Source organism: Rutidosis leptorrhynchoides, chromosome 4 (genome assembly GCF_046630445.1).
Source record: "Rutidosis leptorrhynchoides isolate AG116_Rl617_1_P2 chromosome 4, CSIRO_AGI_Rlap_v1, whole genome shotgun sequence".
NCBI lineage: Eukaryota > Viridiplantae > Streptophyta > Magnoliopsida > Asterales > Asteraceae > Rutidosis > Rutidosis leptorrhynchoides.
This window is the reverse complement of record NC_092336.1, coordinates 460081004-460106897: the sequence shown is the minus strand read 5'-3', so window position 1 is coordinate 460106897 and position 25894 is coordinate 460081004. Positions and strand designations below refer to the sequence as shown.

The 25894-nt window shown below is 34.1% G+C and overlaps 1 long non-coding RNA gene across 15 annotated transcripts; it reads right to left on the bottom strand.

Moving 5' to 3' along the window:
* Positions 1-18369: 18369 nt before the first annotated feature.
* Positions 18370-23846, bottom strand: LOC139839463 (uncharacterized). 15 transcript variants are annotated; one of them, XR_011756963.1, is made up of 5 exons: positions 21500-23846; positions 20624-21393; positions 20299-20361; positions 18759-19863; positions 18370-18624 (listed from the first exon to the last, which is right to left on the bottom strand). It is a non-coding gene; the product is annotated as an uncharacterized lncRNA (long non-coding RNA). The 15 variants fall into 15 exon arrangements; XR_011756964.1 differs by lacking the exon at positions 20299-20361 and having other exon boundaries at positions 20624-20699; positions 21333-21393; XR_011756954.1 differs by having other exon boundaries at positions 18759-19301; positions 19693-21393.
* Positions 23847-25894: the final 2048 nt, after the last annotated feature.

Sequence of the window (25894 nt, the reverse complement as noted above, 5' to 3'; positions counted from 1 at the left end):
TCTTACTTCTAAAAGATTGGGAAAATGCTTCATCCAGTCCTACTCCTTGGTATTTTCTTAATTATCATTTCTATCATCCTTCTTTTTAATCTTCCACTAGAAGAATCTGGTTACTTCTTCTATTACCTTGTGGTGATACTATTCTTAATTCTACCGTGTCTTTATACTGCTATTCGTATTAATATCCACGGTTTGTAATTTATGTGTTGTTATTGGGCTTTATATCTTCCCTTATACTTCGAAGTCCTTGCTTCTGTTTTCCATAATCATTGTCATCCCCAGTTAATACTTCCCCCTATTTGCTACGATTTATACTCCAATTTCTGTTTCGGAGCTTTGTCCCTTCATTTCTTCTTCTTGCGATTGGGCATCTCTGGTAATGGTCCAGAATTAGCAGATATAAGTTTCAGAATGAACATTGTTAATGTCCTAAGAAAGAAATGGTAATAAAGCAATTTGACTTGTCAAATTACCAGACTATCCCGGAAAAATAGATTTATCAAGAAGATATGTTCTCGATATGTTTGGAGACTAGATAGAATGTAAGAGTCGTGTACATGGCACATGATGATGTTAGAGTCTGTGAATCATCACGTTTCATTAAAAACTCAGCATGACTTACTGTAATATAATCAAGTTGATCAAGTGTCATTATATTATACTAACTCATGCATCAGTTCCCAACATTACTTCAATGACATTCATATTTTAAGCTCGAAAGTTTACAGAATATAGAAACTAACAGCTTCTATATGATGTAATACTGATAGCACGAAGAGATTAATGATTTCAGATAAGATTAGTCATGAAAATATATTCAGAAATATCGAGGATATTTATAATGAAAGATACGATAATATCTTTGAATATCTAAGATCAGAGGATGATGGAGACTATTGTCCGCAAGGGTTTAGAGTAATGAGCAAAATATTCGCTAAAGACTTCAGCAGACATTGAATCATTTAGATTCTTTGAAGTCTAACTTATTCTTTGTGATTTGTCCACGGCTTCTTTCATAGTTTCGCATAATCTGCTTTTCGGTACTAAATTTTCTATTGAATGTTTCCAATATAATGATACACAGGAAGCACGAAGAGGTATATAATTTTCGAACGAGAATATTTATGAAAATATCCTCAGAATTACTGAAAATATTGATGATGATATTTTGGAATTTCTAAGTTCGATGGTTGATGGAGAAAGATTTTTCCGCAAGATTTTAACATGATTTCGGAGCAATATATTCTCTAAAGATTTCAATGGATCCAGAATTATCTGAATTCTTTGAATATAAGGTATGGTCCTTGTATTTGTCCTTGGTCTCTTTCATGGTTAACTCTATCCGTTTTCCAGTTCCAACGTTTCTGAGCTTTTCCAACATACTATTCTTTATCATCAAACTTTCGATGATTAAGGTCGTTTACGGTTGTCTATGGTTTCTGCAGCTTCATTCAGCTTTTTCAACATTCAGAGTATTGATTTGTGACTGAGTGCTTTTCAGAATTTCAGAATGAAAGATCATAATTCTAAGAGATAAATGTCATACACATAATTGTTGATGTAGATATGCTGTAAGTTTTCAAAGTATTGATTGCTGATTCCTGGTAATTGTTATGGCAGTTCTCGTTACAAGATGCGGACGAGTACATGACGAGACTTCAATAGATAAATATAGTGATTTGTCGGAGGGATTTAAACTAAGGAGCGACAAGGTTGCTGGTACATTTGCTGGTAATGTGGTGGAATATAAAAGAATTATCCGGTATCAAAAGGGTAATTGTATATATCAGGATTATAGTAAGGCTACTTCGAATGAAAAGTTGAAGTTGACTTGCTGGAGCTGTGACAAAATTGGCTACTTTGAAAAAGGATCGCAAAGTTATTTTTGCTAATAAATGCCAAAAGGTCTGACGCGGCTACGTGTTAAACTTTTACTCAGTTGCCGAGAATTTCTCAGGTGCATAACTATATGCATAAATCTTTCCTTCCGTAGATGAAGTGCGGTTGATTCATCCTCTCAATTGAGGTGTTTTCAAGAATCATGAAAGGTTTGAACGCAGATTAGAATTGTCAAGATATAAATGGCGGTTAAGATGAAATCAAGTGGCAAACTTGAAGAATTGTTTAGTTTCATATGTTATAATCAATATTTTAATTCATTTTAATTGTCCAATGTTATTATTCCACAGTCGATAGTCCACAGTTGACAGTCCAATAATTCATATATAGTTTAATATATAATATTCGAATTAATTAATACATGTCGTGACCCGTATATGTCTCAGACTCGATCACAACTCAAAGTATATGTATTATTGTAGAGTCAACCTCAATCCTGTATAGAGAACTTGATCATTACTGCATATAGAGTGTCTATGGTGATTCCAAATAATATATATAGATGTGTCGATATGATATGTCAAAACTTGTATACGTGTCCCGATATTTAAAGTGCGTAAAATAAATAACATAAATTAAATGACGATAAATAAAGTGCGTAAAGTAAATAACAGAAATTAAATGACAATAAATAAAATTGCGAGAATATAAATTGCGATAAAATAAATGGCGATAATTAAATTGCGATAAATAAAATGTAATACGGAATTAACAGTTAGCTAGGAATAGTTAGCTAGGATTTTGTTAGCGTGGTTTCTTAATAAGATTTAATATTGTTAATTAGTCTGTTTCTAATCAATTTTTATTGTGTCCATTATTTCTTCATTATGCCACTTGTTGGATTCTGATAGATCAAAACCAAATATGAAATTGAATAAAAATGGTTATTCTGCGGTGAACGGATACGTATATCGGTGGTTGTAAGTAAGATAGTAAATGACTGTTGAATCAGATTCGAAGAATGTATAGCGTAACCTATTAATGTGAAATCTAAATATTCTTCGGGTATTACCTACCCGTTAAAATATTTTCACCATTAATAGTTTGTACGAAAGAATTTTCAATTACAACCTTTATGAAAATATATATACATATATATCTTCTTCAGATGTACTCATGGAATTAATGAGTTAATATGATATTAAACTCATTTGCTTTTCGGTTGGAACTAGAATAAATAATCTCTAAAACTTTAGAGATTATATATTCGCCATGTCGAACGAAGATAAATGAGGTAGAACGATACGTAGAACGAAGATCATACTCAAAGTACAGATGATGATATTGAAGCATGGATTGTTGATGGTACTGGTGCTGTTATTTGATTGTACTGTTGGTGCCGGTGATATTGCTGAAGCTGGTACATTTTGCACCATATTCTCCGAATTGATTATTCGAGCGCGAAGTTCGTTGACTTGTTACTCCCGGATGATTGTCGGTCGGAACGAGCGGATGAATAAGGTTCAGAATTGTGGATAGAATATAATCTTGTCGAGTCACCCTGGAAATGAGACTGAAAATGGTGTCTCGAACAGGTTCGCCGGTAACCGCTTCAGGTTCATTGTCAAGAGGTGAATTCGGTTGGTGGAAGGGATTGCCTTATGCGCGTTTCCATTAATTAAGTCGACTACGAACCCATCAGATGAATTGGGGATGACTGATTGGTTGATTCATTCTGGTGACACTGCTTTCGGAGCTCGAGTGAAACTCTATGTCGGAATAGCTGTCGAAATAACTATCAGAATAGTTATCGGAACCTAAGGAACTCGAAATGGTTGAGGGATTCATCTCGTACGATTAGATGAAGGATTTTCGATAAGAAATAGATTATAGGATGTAGATTAGTACCCTGCAATACATAATTTACATATGCATATATAATACTAAAATCCCATAAGTTACGGAGGAATCTATGGAAGCTATCAGACAAAGGTAACAATAACAGATACGCTAATATGTAAATTAGCAGATACGATACGATAAGATATGAATTTCGTCTATACACTATTCATGCAGTCGATGCATTAAAATGTGTCTAGACTAAATAAGCAAGTGATTCCCTAAGAATGATTAGCAGACGATTTCTGACAAAAATGATAAGCAACACTTTTGACATACAGACACGGTCGAAGTCCAGACTCACTAATGCATCCTAACGACTTATCAGTTATACACACTAATGCAGACCTGGTTCGCTAAGACCACCGCTCTGATACCAACTGTGAAGACCCGTCCTGAATCCATCAGGACGAAGTCCATATCGATTATAAACGATTCACAACAGTTGATTACATCGCGAGGTATTTGACCTCTATATGATACATTTTACAAAATTGCATTCCATTTTAAAAGACAAACTTTCTTTACAACGAACATTGAAGGCATGCATACCATTTCAGAATATATCTAACTATAATTGACTTAATAATAATCTTGATAAACTCAATGACTCGAATGCAACGTCTTTTGAAACATGTCATAAATGACTTCAAGTAATATCTCTAAAATGAGCAAATGCACAGCGGAAGATTTCTTTCATACCTGAGAATAAACATGCTTTCAAATGTCAACCAAAAGGTTGGTGAATTCATTAGTTTAACATAAATAACCATTTCCATCATTTTAATAGACCACAAGATTTCATATTTCCATTTCTCATAAACATACGTCCCATGCATAGAGACAAAATTATCATTCATATGGATTGAACACCTGGTAACCGACATTCACAATATGTATATAAGAATATCCCCATCATTTCGGGATCCTCCTTTGGACATGATATAAATTTCGAAGTACTAAAGCATCCGGTACTTTGGATGGGGCTTGTTGGGCCCGATAGATCTATCTTTAGAGTTCGCGTCAATTAGGGTGTCTGTTCCCTAATTCTTAGATTACCAGACTTAATAAAAAGGGCATATTCGATTTCGATAATTCAACCATAGAATGTAATTTCACGTACTTGTGTCTATTTCGTAAAACAGTTATAAAAGCAGCGCATGTATTCTCAGTCCCAAAAATATATATTGCAAAAGCATTTAAAAAGGGAGTAATGAAACTCACGCATATATGTATTGTAAAACATTTAATAAAGCATTTGCATGTATTCTCAGCCCAAAAACGTAAAGAGTAAAAAGGGCAAATGAAACTCACGCATATAAGTATTGTAAAATAGTTAATAAAGCATTTGCATGTATTCTCAGCCCAAAAACGTAAAGAGTAAAAAGGGCAAATGAAACTCACCATACTGTATTTTGTAGTAAAAATACATATAACAACTTTGAACAACTGAACAATGCAGGGTTGGCCTCGGATTCACGAACCTATATCATTTGTGTATATATATTAATACACTATAATAGTAGTCGAACAATTTATATATTATTAGTGATTTAATCGTTATTTTAATAATTTATATGTTTCATTATTAAGTTAATTAGATATATTTATTTTTATATACATTAAATAGATAATTAATATTTATTACCAATTATTAATATAGTTATGTTGTATGTCATAAATATATTTTTATATAGAAAATCTCTATTTGATATATTAATAATACTACTAAAAAATATAATAATAATGTTAATAAAAATGAAAATACTTATACTACTTATAATGATAATACTAATAAATAAAAATATTATATGTTATTTACTTATATTAATAATAATAATAGTAATAATAGTAATAATAATAATAATAATAATAATAATAATAGTAATAAATATAATAATTACCAATAGTAAACAATACTACCTTAAAAAGGATAACAATTATGTCACAATCAGGGCTCGAACCCGCGACCTCTCGTTCCATCCAAACACACCCAACCATCCCTCTAATGGTACTTTTCTGTGCTAACTTGTATCCTAAATTATTTAACCTATATTTCTACTGTCATTAAAATACAACATTTATATATATCTTTCGTACACCACATATGATGGCTTCTTGGGCCAACGAATAAACATAGCCCACCCATAATTAATACGGCCCAACACGAGGAAAGGGACTCGGCCCAACATCAGGTTTCCAGTCCAACTTTTTAACACAGTTCATCTTCTTCTGATAAATAAAAAAATACATTGTGATTGCCTGGGTTTGAACCCAGGACCTCCTGTCCATCAAACCCACTACTAAACCAAGGAACCATTAATTACTTTCTTGTTTCAACTAGTACTTTTATTTATTTAATATGTCAAAAGCGGTTTATCACTTATAATTGTAATTAAAATTCTTTAGTAATTCTTTTAATATTGTTAAGGATAATGCTAATATTAATGATAATGATGATGATAATAATAATATTAATTACATTAACTGTAAAATATCATAGTAAACATAATAATAATAATAATAATAATAATAATAATAATAATAATAATAATAATAATAATAATAATAATAATAATAATAATAATAATAATAATAATAATAATAATAATAATAATAATAATAATAATAAAAAATATACCATCGTGATCATCATTATGCAACCATCATCATCATCATCTACAATATACAGTATCATCATCACCATAACTTCATGATCATCATCGTCATCACCTCATCGTCATCGTTACCATATCATCTTCATAACCTTGCCATCACCATCATCGACTTTAATCCTCATCATTGTAATACCATCATCGTGTACCATCATAGTTTCACGATTCATTTCCATTACCATCGTCCGTCACCATCATCATCATAGTTATCATCATCTTCGTCATCTTCTATCATTATTATCATTATCTTATCATATCAACATCATAATCAAACCATCATCATCGTCTCTGTTCCAACATGATCATCATCATTATCAGTTTTTTTTTTATCATCTTCGTTTTAATAGTTTAACGATGAGGAGAGCGAGAGAGAAATAAAGAACGGTGGCCGGTGGTGTTAGGAAGTGCCGGTGGTGACCGGTGGTTTGCAGTAGTAGTGGCGGTAGTATGGTGAGGTGATGGTGTAGGTTTATGTGTAGTGTCCATGGAAATCATGATTAGGAGAGAGAGAGAGAGAGAGAGAGAGAGTAATTAGAGGTGGTTGTTTGCGGTGGTAGGGAGTGGTGGCAGACGGTGGTTCATGGTGGCGCTGTGGGATGGTTGTCACGATTAAGAAGTTGTTAAGGTGTTGTGTGATCGGCTGCACATGTGTGTACTACATATATATGAAGTTGTAAATATATCTAACTCTTCATCTCACTATCTGTACATAATATATATAATTTTAATATTAATAATAATTAATAATAATAATAATAATAATAAATATAAATATAAATATTATATGAATTTAAAAGTCTTAAAGTGTACAGTAGTTGAGGGTCACAAGCTAAATAGTTAGCAGCCGGAGATTTGGAGTATTACATCCAATTATATCGTGTCTATTGCTAAACAGTTACGGATAAAAGTGTTACTAAAAATCCTAAACTTTTAGATTAAATATATTTAATTATTTCACTCATTACCTGTTTGAAACCTGATCAAAAAGGTTCGATAATTATTTATTTTCTGTACCAATTTATATGTACGGAGTACTAATATTTAATCTTAAAAGAGTAAAAATATTTTTGACAAATCTAAAATCTTAGTAATCAATTTACAGTTCAACTTTTATTTCAATCCTTCATTGACATGTACAATATCTATATTAAAACTAACAAATCGTCAACCGAGTGCTACTGACGTTTACTAATTAGACTCGAAATCATTTATTTTTAATATATTCTCTTTCTATATATAAAGAGTTTTAAATAGCAAGTTTAACTATTAAATAACTATATTATATATCTTTAAACCATTGAATTTAATATAATTTATATATTTACAAGTAATATTTATATACATATTTATATATAAATATATATCTATATATTTATAATAATAGTTTTCAGTACATCACATATTAATTTTCATAATTATTTTCAACAATAAAATCCTATATTATTTCAAATAATAATATTTTCAAATTAATGTATATGTATCTATTTATATATAGTTGTTCGTGAATCGTCGAGAATGGTCGAAGGTCAATTGTATATACAAAACAGTTCAAAGTTTTTGAGACTCAACATTACAGACTTTGCTTATCGTGTCGGAATCATATAAGAATAAAGTTTAAATTTGGTCGAAAATTGCCGGGTCGTCACAGGTTTGGTGTCGGGTGATGATAAGGTGGCGATTAGTTTGAGGTTGTAGATGATTATAGGGAGTGATATGGCCGGTTGTTCACGACATAAATAGAAACGAACAAGTGGGTTTCAGGGTGGTACTTGCAAGTGATGTTTGGTTTCATTGAAGGAAATAGAACAACCGAATAAGAAGCACTAGCATATATTGGTTTGTTTGATCAACGGCACCACAGTTCATTTGTTTGGTTTAGACGTTCATTTGGTGATCAATGGAATAGAGAGATAGAAGAAGATAGATAGAGATGATCTCGGTTTGTAGATGGTGTTTTGATAGTAGAGAATATTGATTAGAGTTAGAAACAATTACAGTGGGTTTTTTTTATATGATATGTATATATCCCTACATATATAGATGGTGATAGATATAATATACTTAACATATAATATTATATTCATATTCACATTTCATATTAGATAGGAAAAGATATCGTGCAATCATGTAGTGGAAGTTTTGGTGAATATATAAGTCAAACGATTCTTTTGATAAAAAAAGAAAACAACAACGACTTATTTGTAAATGATGATGTAGATATCAAAAGAAGAGTTGGTTGTGTTTGTTTTATAGCTCAAATTAAATCGCCATTCACATATTCTTTTAATACCAGAAATAAATAAAATATATAAAGGTGGAATGTGATTGAGAATCAAATGGTAAGTTTGATGTTAATGTGTAACTGATTGAAGACAAAAAAAAACAAATTGATAAACAGTTTAATGGATAGTTGTTCAACAACTCGTACGTTCTCTGGAATTTATAAATAAATATATATATATATATATATATATATATATATATATATATATATATATATATATATATATATATATATATATATTAATAACAACTTCATTATTTTATTTACTACTTGCATATTCAACACAAATGATTAAATTTTATTTTATTTTTACATATTTAATTTAAATTATGTTTTATTACTTCTAAGTATTATACATCCTTACATTTACATATATATACTTATTTAATTACAAAAAATTGTTCGTGAATCGTCGGTAATAGTCACAAGTTAAATGAATATATGAACATTATTCAAAAATTTTCTAGACTCAATTCTACATACTTTGCTTATCGTATCGAAATCATATAAAGATTAAGTTTAAATTTAGTAGAAAATTTCTGGGTCACTACAATTATTGTGTATGGGATAATGTGCGCTTCGTGACAAGGGTCACAGAACATATTTTCTTTTGTGAATTAGACTTAGAATGAATAAGTTATTAGAGATTTTGGGTTTCAGATAACTGGTAAATACTCGTGTGTTAGACGGAAGAGCTTACCTACATGTGAAGAAACCTAAAAATGAGATATACATGTACTGTACGTTTCATTCATTTCTTATTTTAGCAACAACATAACCCTAAACACCCTTTTGCTCTCATAAACCCTAATTTGATTTGGTGAGCTTTTGGATTGATTGAAGCTAGGGATATGTTCCTTGTGATTTCGTGATCAATATAAGGAATGCATATCACAGATTCATGTATTGATTCTTGATCAAAATGGGTTTTGGATTCTTATGGGTTTTATACATTTTGATGCTTGATTCTTGATGATATGTATTTGTGATGCTCAATTGATGTTAGAAATAGTTTGTATAAGTATTATATGATGTTTTTGAGGTGGTTTCATGATCAGAACGGCCAAAAATCAAGATTTGGAGTAAAAAAAAACGCGAAAACAGCGAGCTGGAGCTGTTCTACAACTCCCACACTTTTGACAGCTCAACCACGTGGTTGAGCACACTTTTGAGGGCTCAACCACGTGGTTGAGGGCTCAACCGTACGTTTGAGGTCTCAGCTACGCGGTTGAGCAGTGGTCAACTTTTGGTAATATTGAAAAGGCTGTAAATTTCAAACCGTAACTCCATTTTTAACAAATAAACTATTGTTGTAATCATCTTGAGGTCTAGTATCCAATGATAAGGTTTTAAAACACTAAATCAAACTTTAGGTTAGGTGTAAAAAGCTTGAATTGCAGTTGTGCTGATGTACTTGCTCAACCGTGCGTCTGAGGCACTCACTCGTGCGAGTGAAGTGTCCATTCGCACGAGTGAGACACTAAACCGTGTGAGTAGGTTTGATAATCACTAGTATAATTGATAGGTCAGTCGTACAAGTGAGGATACTCACTCGTGCGAGTGAGTATAGTCAGTCGCACGAGTGAGACCTCATCCGTGCGAGTGACAGTGGTTGTACGTTTGGGTCAAGTGCAATTTTGACCCATTTACTGTATTGCAGTGATATTTATTCAGATGTGTAATTTGATTGAAAAGTGTACTAACTCGAGAATTGATTTTCTCAGGTAATAAATGGAAAGGTGAAGGCTCAGTGATATAAGACAACTGAGTACTTGTGCATCCAGGTGAGTGGGATTATCTTTATGGATGGGATTATACAGTGACAAGTATAGTGATCCATGCCATGCTTATAATTAGGCTGTGTAATGAGTCTGTGACCAGTGCAGTGACTATATGTGATTATGTGCGCACCAGTGAACGTCGAGGAGTTTTGTGCGACGTAAGAGGTCAATGCTATTTACCTTGTGTATTTAGGGTGATAGTATTGGGTCCAAGTGTTACTGATTAGTGGTATAGTATGAATGACTAGTGCGTCACGTCTGGAAGACTATACCAGTGACTCAGTAGTGTGGACTATCGGTATATTCGAGCTTGATCAGCTATGGGTTGCCGGTCCTCTTGTGTATGGCTTTAAGTGATTAGTGACTAGTGCCTTTAAGCTGTGCTTGATGCTTGTAGTGATGTCCACCTAGATATTGCCATTCACTTAGCGTTATGCTAATTCCCCCACAGTGTTTTGCCCTGCATGTATAGATTAGCAGCTCTTGGTGGGTTTTGCAAGGCAAGTGAAGATGTTTGACACACAGTGTATAACTCTGATGTTTTGTAATAAACAATATGGTCAAAAGGTTTGTATTGATAATGTAACACCTGTGATTTTGTGTAATCATATAAGTATGTACTAATATATGATATGTACATTAATCAGTCTTCCGCTGTGAGTGTCTTAAAAAAACAAAATGTGTATGTAAAAAGTACGGTGTTACAGTTCACGGGGCCGAGAGTGAGAAGTGGTAGGATTTGCATATTTGGGGTTTGGTTTGTAAATGTTGTGTTTCAATCGAGTAATAGGTGGAGCGAGTGGCTGTGTAGTGGTGGAGTTAGATGTTGTTGGAGTGGCAGAATCATCTATATCAATGGTGAGTGGTGGTTGTGGTATGGGCGATGTAGGAGGTGATGGAATAGCTGATGGAGTAGGTGATGGTGACGAAGGTGATGACATGGGTTGTCGAACAATGGGTACGTTCACATGACACCACAAGTCTGATGAGGGATATGAGATGGGTGAAATATTTTTGGAGAGTTGAAGATATGGGAAATCAGATTCAATGAAGCGTACGTGTCGAGAGGTGTAAATACGGTTTGTAGCGGGATCAAGACAATGGTACGCACTTTGTGTAGCCGAGTAACCAACAAAGACACACGGTGTGGACCTAGGATCAAGTTTATGTGTTGTGTAGGGGCGCAACCATGGGTAGCAAAGACACCCAAAGCTCCGAAGTTTAGTGTAGTTTGGAGGTGACCCGAACAAGGAATGATATGGAGATTTGTTCGATAGAATAGGAGTTGGAAGTCGGTTAATGAGGTAGGAGGCAGTGGTAAAAGCAAATGACCAAAAGGTGGTTGGAAGTTGAGCATGTAAGAGTAAAGAGAGACCCGTTTCAACAATGTGACAATGTTTGCGTTCAGCAAGACCGTTGTGTTCAGGAGTGTGTGGAGGAGATATGAGATGTGTCACACCGTGACTTGAAAGGAATTCAACAAGCGCAATGTATTCGCCACCGTTGTCGGAATATAATGTTTTAATGGGTCGGTTAAAGTACTTTTCAACATGTGCCTTGAATCGTATGAAAACGGGTTTAGTGTCCGATTTATTTTTAAGCGGGTAAAACCAAAAGTATCATGTAAAGTGGTCAACAAAATGATGTAATATTTGTAACCATCAAGAGAGTAAACCGGGGACGTCCACAAGTCAGAGTAAAAAAGATCAAGTGGTGAATGCGAAGACAAAGTATTATTATTAAATGGTAATTTGTGACTTTTGTTACATTCGCATGCGTTACAGTGAAACGAAAAATTTGTAGGAACACTAAGACGAAAAGTAGAAACAAGAGACTTGAAAGTAGCTAGTGAGGGGTGCCCCGGTCGACGATGCCAATTAATGGTGGAGACACGAACAGCAGAGTTTGCGCAGATGGTTGATAAAGATGACGAGAGTTGGTAGATGCCGTCCTTAGTTGGTCCCGTTAGGAGGATTTTCCCGGTTGAACGATCCTTCACAATATAAGATTCAGATGTGAAAGCGATTAGTAAATGGTTGTCTTTACATAATCGATAGATAGATAATCTATTGCGACGTATTTTTGGAATGAAAAGAACATCAGATAGATTTAAGGCTTTAGATAAAGTAGACAAGGATGCAGAACATATATGTGTGATCTGAAGGCGCTTACCATCAACAATAACGATCTCGTCTGTGCCATTGTACGGGTTGTGGAGAGACAGATTACCGAGGTCCTGTGTGACATGATGAGATGCTCCCGAGTCAAGCAACCATTGAGTGGACTGTGGTGAACCCCGGAGAGATGTCGGATGAGCTTGTGGCCCGTTGGAACAGTAGGTTGGAGGTGATGGTGGAGTGATGTTCGGATGACATTCTACAAAAACCGGGCACTTTTGTAGTGAGTGACCTTGGGCATGGCACCATTGGCATTTGCCGAGGAATGGTCTATTTCCTGTGTAACCTGCAGACTGCTTGGTGGATACGGACCTGCAGTAGGTGATCGAGATGGCTGGGAGAATTTGCGTGGACGTGTAGTTTTGTTATGTGCAGTAGCAGGTAGAGTACCAAGTAGGGATTGACTCTTTATTGCAAGCTCACGATTTATCAATTTTTCGTGTAACTCGGTGAAAGAGATTGAGTTTTCTCGAGCGTTAACACCATCAATTACACTCTGATATGATTCATCCAGGACATCGAGTACACGGTCTGTAATATCTTCAGGCTCCATAGTCACTCCAAGGAGAGCAAGGTTATCGGTACAAACCTTGATTGCTTGCATATATTCAGTGACACTTTGGGCACCTTTTGTGATGTTCTTCAGGCGCAGTTTTAACTGCTTGATGTGCCTACGAGAAGAGCTTGCAAAGGTGCTTGCAAGAGTGTCCCATAACCCCTTTGTAGTTGTGGTTGTCGAGACGAGAGGGACAATCGATTGATCGAGAGTGCCAATCAGCGCACCAAAAAGAAGGCGATCTTGTCGCAGCCAAGTGTGATACGAAGGGTTTGGAGCTGAGGTAATATCTTTTTGGATAGTTGCAGGTGGTGCAGGATATGTGTTGGTTATAGTTTTGGTTAGAAGAAATGGATATGGTTGCTTTGTATTTGTAAATGGATGTTATCCCACATAGGTGGGAGGAAGAAGTGGGAGGGGGTGACTTGGTTATAAAAGGAGTGTTAAGCCTCACTTCCAAATTGCACCAATCAATACACTTTAAGTATTTGATTATTTCTTTCTTTCTTACCCTTGTTTAAGAGTTGTATTAGTTAAATATTTTGGAGAGTGTAGTTGGCTTAAGAGAGTCGTCTATATCATTGTAACAATTTGTGATATAGTGTATTTTCTCTCTTTGGGGGCCGGTGGTTTTTCTCCTGTTTTGGAGTTTCCACGTTAAATCTTGTGTTGTGTATTGTTCTTATTTCTTTACTATTATTGTTGGGCTGGGTGGTGGGAATTAGTGAGGCCGTAATTTCCCAACAACTGGTATCAGAGCGTCAGGTTTGACGGGGGTCTCGGTTATAGGAGTCGGAGTATGCTCTGTGGTTGCCACGGGAGTGGATCGTCCACATCAGAAACGAGTTCTATTGATCGTATAGAGTATCTGGTTAGACAATATTTTTTCTGATTAGTAGTAATAGTTGGATTTGTTAGTGGCGAGTTGTGGATTTCCGATTTAAAGGGTCCTGGCTACCTGCTACATCTTTTGGCTATTCGAAACGTGAGCAAAATCAGAGAAAGTGTTGTTTATAGGATACGGATACGATGTCAAAGTTCAGTCCAATGAGGTTTGATGTTGAGAAATTTGATGGGAGGATCAATTTTGGCTTATGGCAGGTTCAAGTCAAGGATGTGTTGATTCAGTCTGGTTTACACAAGGCTTTGAAGGGTAAACCCACCCTTGTTCCCGGCAGTGATTCTAGCAGTAAGTTCGATGAAGAAGAATGGGATGATATGGATTTGAGGGCAGCAAGTGCGATTCGTTTGTGTCTTGCAAAGAACGTGCTTGCAAATGTGCACGGGTTATCAACGGCAAAGGAGCTTTGGGTTAAACTAGAGCAGTTGTACCAGGGCAAGGGCATCTCAAATCGGTTGTGTCTTAAAGAACAATTTCATACTCTGCGTATGGATGGGGGTTCAAAGATTTCAGATCATCTAAGTATTCTTAACGGTATTGTTTCGGAACTGGAGGCTATTGGAGTTAAAACGGATGATGAAGATAAAGCTTTGAGGTTGATATTATCTTTATCATCGTCCTATGAGCACATGAAACCTATTCTAATGTACGGGAAAGAAACGTTGAAGTTTGAAGATGTTACTAGCAAGCTCCTATCCGAGGAGAAAAGATTGGAAGGTAACGGAGTCTCGTCATCAGAAGCTATGGTACTGTTGTGTTCGGATAGGCAGAAGAGAAACTCTAGAAAGAATCTGACATGCTGGAAGTGCGGGAAGACTGGACATGTAAGGGTTAATTGTCCCGGTGGAGCTAATCCGGCAAATGGCTCCAAAGATGCTAACATTGTCTCCGTCGTTACGGAGAGTGACGAATTCTTCTGAAGTCACGTCATCCTCATGGTGTGTTCGCGCCACCATGGAAAGGGATGTTCGTTACCGGTTTCACAATTGCACATGAGCATTGGTTTGGCATTGATGCAGGTTGTGTGGTGGAAACTGATGTTGTAGCTGATGAAACTTCCAGGGAAAGCCAAACAGGAAGTTGCACCATAAAGTTTCAGCTGATTGTTCAACAACATGTGCCGAGATGAAATGCTTGGAATGTGATATTCTAAGTGCTATACTCTTAATGGTGGAGTATGATAATTCTTGTTAAGAGTTATGATTGTCTGTGATGACAATGATTGTCGGGTCTTGACAATGTTCGATGAAGATGCAAATTTTATTTCTTGGGTTAGAGGTAATGTCAGCGACATGAAGATGAGGATCTTGAAGTTGTCGTCGAGGAAGCATCTACGTCGGTTTCTTTTGCAAAGTGGAAGCATGGTTATCTTCTTCTATCCAAAAGGTGGAGATTTGTTGGTTATAGTTTTGGTTAGAAGAAATGGATATGGTTGCTTTGTATTTGTAAATGGATGTTATCCCACATAGGTGGGAGGAAGAAGTGGGAGGGGGTGACTTGGTTATAAAAGGAGTGTTAAGCCTCACTTCCAAATTGCACCAATCAATACACTTTAAGTATTTGATTATTTCTTTCTTTCTTACCCTTGTTTGAGAGTTGTATTAGTTAAATATTTTGGAGAGTGTAGTTGGCTTAAGAGAGTCGTCTATATCATTGTAACAATTTGTGATATAGTGTATTTTCTCTCTTTGGGGGCCGGTGGTTTTTCTCCTGTTTTGGAGTTTCCACGTTAAATCTTGTGTTGTGTATTGTTCTTATTTCTTTACTATTATTGTTGGGCTGAGTGGTGGGAATTAGTGAGGCCGTAATTTCCCAACAATATGATCCATCGAGAAATTTGAAAAGACCGTAGCCATCGAGTGTAGCCTGGATTTGTAGTTTCCAGGACGTGTAATTAACTGATGTTAATTTAATGATGTTGGTGAGCGTAACGATGATGATTGGATGTTCAGTATCACTGTCGTTTGGAATGGTGTGTGAAGTCATCGTTTGTTATTGTTTGCCGGAATTAACAGTCGAAGGAGTGTTTGTAGTTGGCAAAAAAAGGAAGAAAGGAAAAAAAGTGAAGAATTGTATTTGATACATTCATAAGAGATTACAATGGATACATATATAGTACAGTGGATACATAGAGTTGAGATACATGCTACTAACAAGGAAGGATAATATCAAACTTAAACTAATCATTATCCTTAAAAGTCCATCCAATCAAAGGGTATTTTTATACATATTTTTTCTGACACGCTTGTGAAAACACTTCCATAGTTCCAACAATTATTTAAGGTTGGCAAACAATCATAATTTGGAGATCACAATCGTCACTTAGATTAATTAGATATTCACATTAAGCATCCACTGGTGACATGATCACATTAACGATCTAAATGCATGTCAACAGATAAATGTAAATAATTAGTATATTCTTGATTTGTACGGTATAAATATTGAGTAAGTGATTTTCACACTCTATTTCTTGATCCATACACATTTTGTATTTGAACTAGATTTATGAGCCCGTGCGTTGCACGGGGACTCATCCGCTAACATTGTTGGTTTTTAAACTTATATATGAAATAACGTTATTATAGGAAAAGTGTGAATAGTACTGTTGTGATTGAATTAGTAAAATAACGTTATTATAAAAGCCTGTGCGTTGCACGACAGCTCTATAAAATAGTATTCGAAAATGTTAGTATTGAAACTGAGTAGTTGTAGTATACAATTATAATTAAGAAACCCTTAATTATCGATAACATTTGTTCTAAAAGTAAATGTATTGAAACGGTTAGTATTTTAAACGTTAATAATCAATACCATTACAATGTAGTTTTCGACTGTTCATAGTCAATTATACCATTCGTGAGTTACGAACGCGCTAAGTTGACCAACGCGCTAAGTTGACCAACGCGCTAAGTTGACCAGATAATGCAAACCAAATACAAACCAAATTCATTGTCGATCTGCATTTACAAATAACATGTTTTGAAAAGATGTAGAAAATAATATAACTGATAATAATAATTTTTTTTTATTAAGATGAGAATGCCATAAATATTAATAAAGATGAGAATGAGTAGTGCAAAAAGATAAACTATATGGGATGAGTATTCTTAAGTTTCACTATAGGATAGATGAATAATATCTATGTAGACGATATTGACATTGAACAGATTAATTTACACTATTCTATTTTGTACTATTCTATTTTGTACATGATGCATATCTATTTTGTACAAGACATATTTTGAAGGGCAAATGGCCCGAAAGGGTAATCTATGTTGTCAAATTTGACAATCAAGGTAACCTCCAATTTGCCTAAGCCCAAAAGGGACTCTATTTTAATTTTTGCTCGCTATATCTTCAAAACCCAAAAAATGTGAAAAGTCAAGATGATTTGGTCTCCGAATCAATCTGGAACGATTTGAGGAAATGTAAAAATGTAGATATGTTCTAAATCATTATGTGATGCTATCTGCAATTTTAAAGGTCCTAACGTGAAGAATCGAGCTCGAATTCGAAGGTCAAAGTTCGGAGTAAAAAGTCAATTGCTTTGGACTTCTTCAAATTCACGAATTATATGATGTTTCTGATGGAAATAATGATCAACGAGTGTTATTTGGATGATTTGAAATGTTTTTCATGAAGAGATCGAGAACAGAAACGCATCAAACTGAAATTTTAATTTTCAAAGTGTTCATGAAGGTTCATGCTTCTGTTCATCATCGATTCTCTATTTTAATTTTCGACGGTGATGTTACAACTTGTGTACGAATTTAGATCTGATTTGCATATGAAGATGATGTTACAGATCTGCAAATTGAACGTGATTTGTAAAGGATTATGGTGGTGGTGGTGATATTAATGAGGATGATGATGAGGAGTATGGGGGAAATCTTTAACAAACTTCAGGGACTAAATGTGTATTTTTAACTAACGATTGTTAATGAATTTGACGAAGATTACCCCAATTTTAAAATTTTCAAACACGCAGTCCTTTTAGCGAGCAAAAATTAAAATAGAGTCTCTTTCGGGCTTAGACAAATTGGGGGTTACCTTGATTGTCAAATTTGACAACATAGCTTACCCTTTCGAGCCATTTGCCCTATTTTGAAAGATATCTTTGTAGAGATGACTCATATCTATTTTGTCAATATGCATTAGAGATGAACGATGAGATAATATTAAATGGTATTGTACATGATGCATATAGGAAACAAGGAGCCTATATCTAAGGGGAGTCTGGAATTAGAAACTTGATCTACAAAATATATTTCATTGCTTTTCAAAAAAAAAAATATATATTTCATTATTAACTTCATCATTAACTTCAATAATCCACTTAATGCTCACGAAATATTGTCTTGAGTCATATCACTTAGTTTCTAAACTTTGACTATCTCATGTGAGTGTTTGCAATTTGCACAAGACTTCTTTAGGCGCTTTTTCATGGTGGTTGTTTTTCTTAATTCCGTTTTTTTATGTCAAAAACCGCAGCAATCAGCTGGGTTTCACCTAATAGGAAAAAAAAAATCAGCAACAAACAAAATGTGATGATCAGAGCAGTAAACAAATAGCATGATAAGTCTAGTAGCCAAGGCTACTTTGTTTTTCTTATCAGAACCAATAATAAAGTTACCAGAGCTTACAGCATTGGCAACACCATTGGGAGTTGAGCCCGAAATATTCCACCACGATAAATAGTTACGCCATAGAGGAGCTACAAACCTGCATTTCATGAAAATATGATTCGAATATTCTGGTTCGGCTTCACATAATGGGCATAGGTTTGACACAAGTGGAAATCCTCTTTTCTCCAAATTCGTTCAGGTAGCCGACCTATCCTTTAATAAATGCCAACCGGAGATGTTAACTTTTATTGGAATACAATGTAGCCATTTCATAGTCACCAAATTGTTAGCACCGACATCTAAAATATATATTTATCTATTAAAGAAGATAAAAATTTAGTCTAAAATCTCCCTTTTGAATGTAATATCCAGGCCCATCCATCTTTAGATTCATTGAGATTGGGAGTTGAAGCGAGATGATCAGTTAAATGGCCAAGATCTCCATCAGCACGACCCCGAATTACATTGTTCCAATCCCAATTTTCAATTAGAATCTATTCAATCCAGCAAGTTCTTTCAGCAACAGTGACTTTTTGATTTTTTTTTTCGAGCGCAAAAAGTCTAGAAAAAAGATTATCCATATTAGATTGCACATTTGGTAACCAAAACATAACATTGGATCCGTTACTCACCTTACGAACAAAGGATGAGAAGAATTGTGTTAAGAGGTTGTCTTGGACTATTCTTTGCTAACTTTTACAATTTAACCAATATTTTAAAAATAAGTAACCTGTATCATTATACTAATAACAATTTTTTTTTTGTAATAAAAAGATTAAAAGAATTTTATAAAATTTTGGGTGACTTTTGACCAGTTAGACCTACTCAACCCATAAGTAGTTCCTTTTTTATCAGTAATCCAAATATGACCTGGTGGAACCAAAGAATAGTCCAATGACCCATTTAACCATTAGCGGATCAAAATTAACACAGGTAAATGAAGATGGTTTACCTGTGTGGATCGCCACGTATTGGCTATTCTTTTCTCCATGTTTTCTCTTAAACTTTCACATTCTTTCCAGCAGTAATTCATGAGATATTGTTGTTGGAGATCGGCTCTATGTGTAAGCAGGCCCTTCACTGAGATTCCATCTTCCCATCCAATTGATGTAAATAAATATAACTGAAATAATACAAAATAAGGAGACCATGTAAATAGATAATATTTTTAATCAAAGCAGCAAAATAGTTTATATATTTTCAACAAAGTTTATACACTTTGCCGGTCAAAAAAACAAAAAGAAAAAAAGGGAAAAAATTGGCCTGATTACTTTATAATGAAGTAAAAAAATGAAGAGATGGATATTCGACCCACTTAAAGATGGACTATTCGACTTACGATATGTTTTACTTTGGTAGAGTTAGGTGGGTAAAAAATCAACTTAGTTTACAAAGGCTGAACATGAAAAAAGTATGGCAACTTGAACACATATTGACATGTCTAAAAGTCTATGCATTTTGATCAGTAAAGCCCGTACGCAATTATTAAAATTTAGCTTAAATTTATATAATCTGTGCAAGAAACTTGAAATTTAGCTTAACGAAATGCTGAACTTACAATCCGTGAATCTTAGAACGCGCAACAACAACAGAAATTCGGCCTTCACTTGCATTGATAAATCTTAGAAATCATATTATTAGTTTAATGAACTCATAAAAAATATTATCAGTATTGGTTAAGATGGCAACCCAACAGCAGTTTAATATTGTAATACCTAGGGCAGGTGAGTAGAAGATGGGAAAAGAATATTATAGAAAGCTTTGCCCTCATGAACCAAGAAATATATTCAACCGTGCATGTAGATTCATTAAAGAAGATGTAAGTCAAAGCATGTAGATTCATTAATATTTCATTTGATCCTAAGTGACAGTAAGCAAATTACCAGCTGGTTGGGACAGTTGTGATGAAGAATTGTAACCCGTTGGCGTTCTTTCCAGCATTTGCCATTGAAAGCAGTCCTGCAAAGCAAGTATAGAAACAAATTACGGAGTATCATATTACATTATAAGCAGCATCTGACTAATTGCTTCTGTACATAGAACAATAAGCTTGTATGACCATATATAATTTATATAACTGATGTCTATGTAGGAACAACTTTAGAGGAACCTAATACAATAACAATTTATCATTCTCTCTTCTAAGAAAAATTTGGTATAAACAAATGTCTAAATCTGTTAGAAAGTCAAATGCACCAAAGATATTACACAATTTGCAATATGACAACTACAGAAACTATAATTCATAATTAGCAATTAAGGGTATTACATAAGCCTATTGAACAAATGTCAACTACGGTGAAGTGATAAAGAAACATAAGAAAACGTAAACAATGTACATCAATATCACTCAATCACTATTATCTTTATAAAAATATATTGAGATAAATCCTCATACTCCAAGACGGTAGGACCCAAAAGTGAAAATTTGGCATTTGCTTCCTCAACCAGCTGTTCATTTAACCCCCTCGCCCGGATAATCTTTTTCACCCAGATTTTTACAAACTATCAAAATTTACCAACATCGGAGCAACGGTAAAACAAATAATGAAACACAAACTACATAATTCATATTGGAAAGAATGATTCGACCTGGTCGAACCGTCCTAAAACTTCTTCCCAACTTATGGCCTCTTTATGAATCTCAAATAGTCTAGAATCCGCCAAAAATTATGCAAACGAAATATTTTAGCACTTTAAGAATCAAACAAATTGATATTAAATTGCCAATAATTCTTAAATCTGAAAGAAGCATATACCTGTTCAAGCTCGTTTGTCTTGATACTTCACTTGGACCACCCAAAGATATAGGCTACGTGATGCCCAATCTTTGCCCATTATTCAGAGCCTTAAAGCCTTGGCTACCCATATCTTGGTAAAAAAAATTAAAAAAAGAAAAACTCTTATGAAGAAGGAAATTTTTAGACAGCTATGAACAAAATTTATAGATAGTTACTTGAATATTTTCCCTCAATTTTAACCAGGCACACATAACAAACGCGAAAAAGAAATTAGAAATACTTCACAATGTATGATCCTCCTTATTATTAGTAATGTATAAGTATATCGCAGACCATCATAATTTAGCCTAATTCTACAAACAGAAACTGATCAAGAAGAAAAACTTTCAACATGTTGTAATTAGACATCACTACTGGAAAAACCTAACCAAATAAGGTAAGAAGGTGAGAATTTAATAAGGCTCTTCGACATAACAATTGAACAACGATTTGATTCTGAAAATTTAATAACCTAAGAAAATTCTGAATAATTGCAAATAAAAAAACATAAAAACAACATACACAATAATTCAAATTTAATCGGAAGGTTAGAAGGTGAGGATGAAGTGACGTATAATATGCGCCAATAAAAGTTGCTGAAAACCACGCCGACCAGCGAATTTGAATTCCGATTTCTTCCAGCGTTTTGAATTCCGATTTCTTCCAGCGAATTTGAATTCCGATTTCGTCCTGGAATTGGAAATCTGTACGTTTTTGTTTGAGTTTTCTGATCGAAGAGAGATGATCAACGCTTCTTGCGATTAGTTTTCTGTTTTATCTGATTGATTGCGATTATGTTGTCAGGTTGAATCAATCATGTATTAGGGTTTGTAGCAGATGGATACATAGGAGAAGAGAGATGGGGGAATTCTACTGCGTGTTTTTTCCTTCAGGATTTTAGATGCCAACGTGGATTTTCTCTTGATTAATTATGCTAATTGTGATTAATTAAGGTTTTTAGACGTCAGCATTCTTGATTAAGAATTAATCATGAAGTGCCACATGGGATTAAGTTTCACAATTTATAATATGTAATAAAATAAAAATAAATAAATAATAATAATAGATAGATATTGACAATGGTACTCTTTAAGTAGAAAGAGTTGGATGGTGGATGGGGTTTATTGTGAGAGACAAGTTAGTCACATTATATTATAATTATTATATTATAATTATATTATTATAAACTATAATAATTATGATGACACTAACACTGTTCACAATGGTAATAACGTAATTTGACAACCTTTTCCCCCTTTATACAGCTAATACTAACTGTTCACAAGGTTAATAACGTAATTTGACAACTTTTTTCTCCCTTTTTAAAGCCAACACTAACACATTCAGTATAACCACCTTGGGCCAATTTAACTTCTTCCAAATCAATAGTACAACCATCAATGCACACGCGTTCATTCCTCTATACACAGTAACAACTCACAAGTTTTATATCATCAAAATCAAACTTAAATTTAGTCAAAAAAAAAATAAAAAAAAAAAAAAAATGAACCAGCCATGTCTACATTACCTTTCCCTTCTTTCCACCCGATCCACCCAAAACCCACAACCACCAGCTAACTACCGTCAGCAAACGAACCGGCAGCTCCACCACCAACCTCCCTCTCCGACCGATCCCCGGGTCCTACGGCATTCCATATTTTCAACCACTAAAAGACCGTTTCGAATATTTTTTCGGCACCGGCGGCAGTGATAAATTCTTTAAATCCCGTGTACAAAAACTCGAGTCCACGGTGTTCTGTTCAAACATGCACCTCGCCCATTCATTTCTAACAACCCGAAAGTCGTCGTTTTACTTGATGCTAAAAGCTTCCCAACACTATTTGATGTCACTAAAGTTGAAAAAAAGATTTGTTAACCGAAACTTATATGCCGTCAACTGACGTGAGTGGCTACCGTGTTCATTCCTATCTTGATCCTTCCGAACCCATACACGCCCCACTTAAAAATTTAATATTTTTCATGCTAAAACAATCAACAAACCGAATCTTGCCCGAATTTGGATAACAAAAATCATATTTTAAACTATGCTCTGGCCTGTAGATTTTTGAAGTGGAAGGTCGTATTTGTGAGGGAGGAAATGAGTGATTTTAGATGAGATTTCAGATTTGTGAGAGAGAAAGGAAGTGATTTTAGATCTAGGTTAACAAAAATCCTATTTTATTTTTTAACTATACTATATGGCCCGGATTGGGTCACAGTTAATTGTCACCTTGGCCCATTATATTTTGATAAAACAAAAGACAGGCCCACATATAAAAATCCATCAAATTAACATCAACATATTAACTACTTACTAGACAAACCTTATGAATAGTATAAGAGGCATTAATTATTAGTCAAATCTTATGAATAGTATAAGGGCTATTTTCGCCTTTTTACTCTTTTTTCTTCTCCTTTTTCCACTTTTTAAAATTTTTCAAAAACAACCTCACACGTTTTCCAAATATTAAAATCGACCCCCCACACAGGGGGTAAAGTGTCAAACACCTATTTTCATAAAAAAAACCTTAAATAAACTTCACCCAAATATTTAACGGGTCGTATCTTCTCGCTCGCAACGAGTTAAATTTTTCCGGCACCATCGTTAAACTCGAAATAATTTTAGGAACACAATGTCACTAACTATACGCAAAACGAACGCTTTTTAAAAAACGCTAAATATTTGAGGTACTTTTCATACACGTTGATTTTGCGTTAAATTTTTAAAAGTCGACAATTCCATAGCGAAAAGCGGAGATGCACATATATATTTAATTTAAAATAACATTTAAATCTTTCACGCATTATACCTTTTAGTTCGACTCGAGTTGCGCTTCAACGACATCATCGTTAGCCACGATATAATTTTACAAACTAAACGCAATAAAATACATTTAAAACCGAACTCCCGGCGCGAAGTGAGGGTTCGTAAACTAGTATTAACTAATAGACAAAAGTTATGAATAGTATCAGGGGCATTTTTGACTTTTCACCTTTTTTTAAAATTTTTTTTTAACTAAATTTCATTTTATCAACAAAGGCCCCTACGCTTTTTTGAAAAATTCAAATCGACCCCCCAAACAGGGGGGTAAAGTGTCAAATAACCATTTTCATAAAAAATCTTAAATAAACTCCACCCAAATATTCAACGGGTCATATCTTCTCGCTCGCAACGAGTTAAATTTTTCCGACACCATCGTTAAACTCGAAATAATTTTAGGAACACAATGTCACTAGCTATACGCAAAACGGACGCTTTTTAAAAACGCTAAATATTTGAGGTACTTTTCATACACGTTGATTTTGCGTTAAATTTTTAAAAGTCGACAATTCCATAGCGAAACGCGGAGATGCACATATATTGTTAATTTAAAATAACATTTAAATCTATCACGGGTTATACCTTTTAGTTCGACTCGAGTTGCGCTTCAACGATATCATCGTTAGCCACAAAATAATTTTACTAAACGTAATAAAATACATTAAAAATCGAACCCCCGGCGCGAAGCGAGGGTTCAATAACTAGTTAATCCCATAAGTCAAGTACAATTTCGTGAAAAACTCATTTTACGAAATTTGATCCCCTATCCTTTTATAATCATGTAATCTTTCGATTGTTAACCGATTTTTTAATTTAAATTAACCGACAAATCAACCTTTATCAAAGTTATTTTGTTTACAACGTTTTTTTACCTACTTTATATCTTTCTTTCTTCATTCATTTATTTTCTAAACGTTTAATTAATTAAACGACTGTTAATCATTTTTTAAAATGTTTATCTAATCGATCGTTAACCGATGAACATCACCCCGCAGCGAAGCGCGTGTATTTTTTCCTCGTTTAAACCAAAAGTGTGAATGAATGGACTGAAAAAGAGTGGGTGAGGACATAAATATTGAATTTGCATAAATTTAATAGCAAATATTAATCATAACCTTTAGAGTTATGATTGTATATTTACATTTGTCGCATTTAATTTCATTTAATATTCATAAATCTTAGTTACTATAGCTGATAGTTACCATGAATAAACACATAATAAGTGAAAAAATCAGTGTTAGAAAATGATGTTTATACTTTAAAATAATTTTTTGGTATATAAGCGCGTTATCTCTTGTTTATTTTTCTAGTTTTTTATTCTTATGCTTATGAATAACTGGGTGATTAGTTTTTTGGATGTTAAATACAATTGTATGGATTACTTTTTATTGGCATTGAAAGTACATTACATTATGATAGGGTAATGTTTCGCAATTTAATGAATCTTCCATTTATTTGATGGCAGAAGTACTGAAACAACCACAATATGCACCACTTCCAATTGAAAACAAATTTTAGTCCTATTACACCTAAGGCCAACTTCAATTCACCAT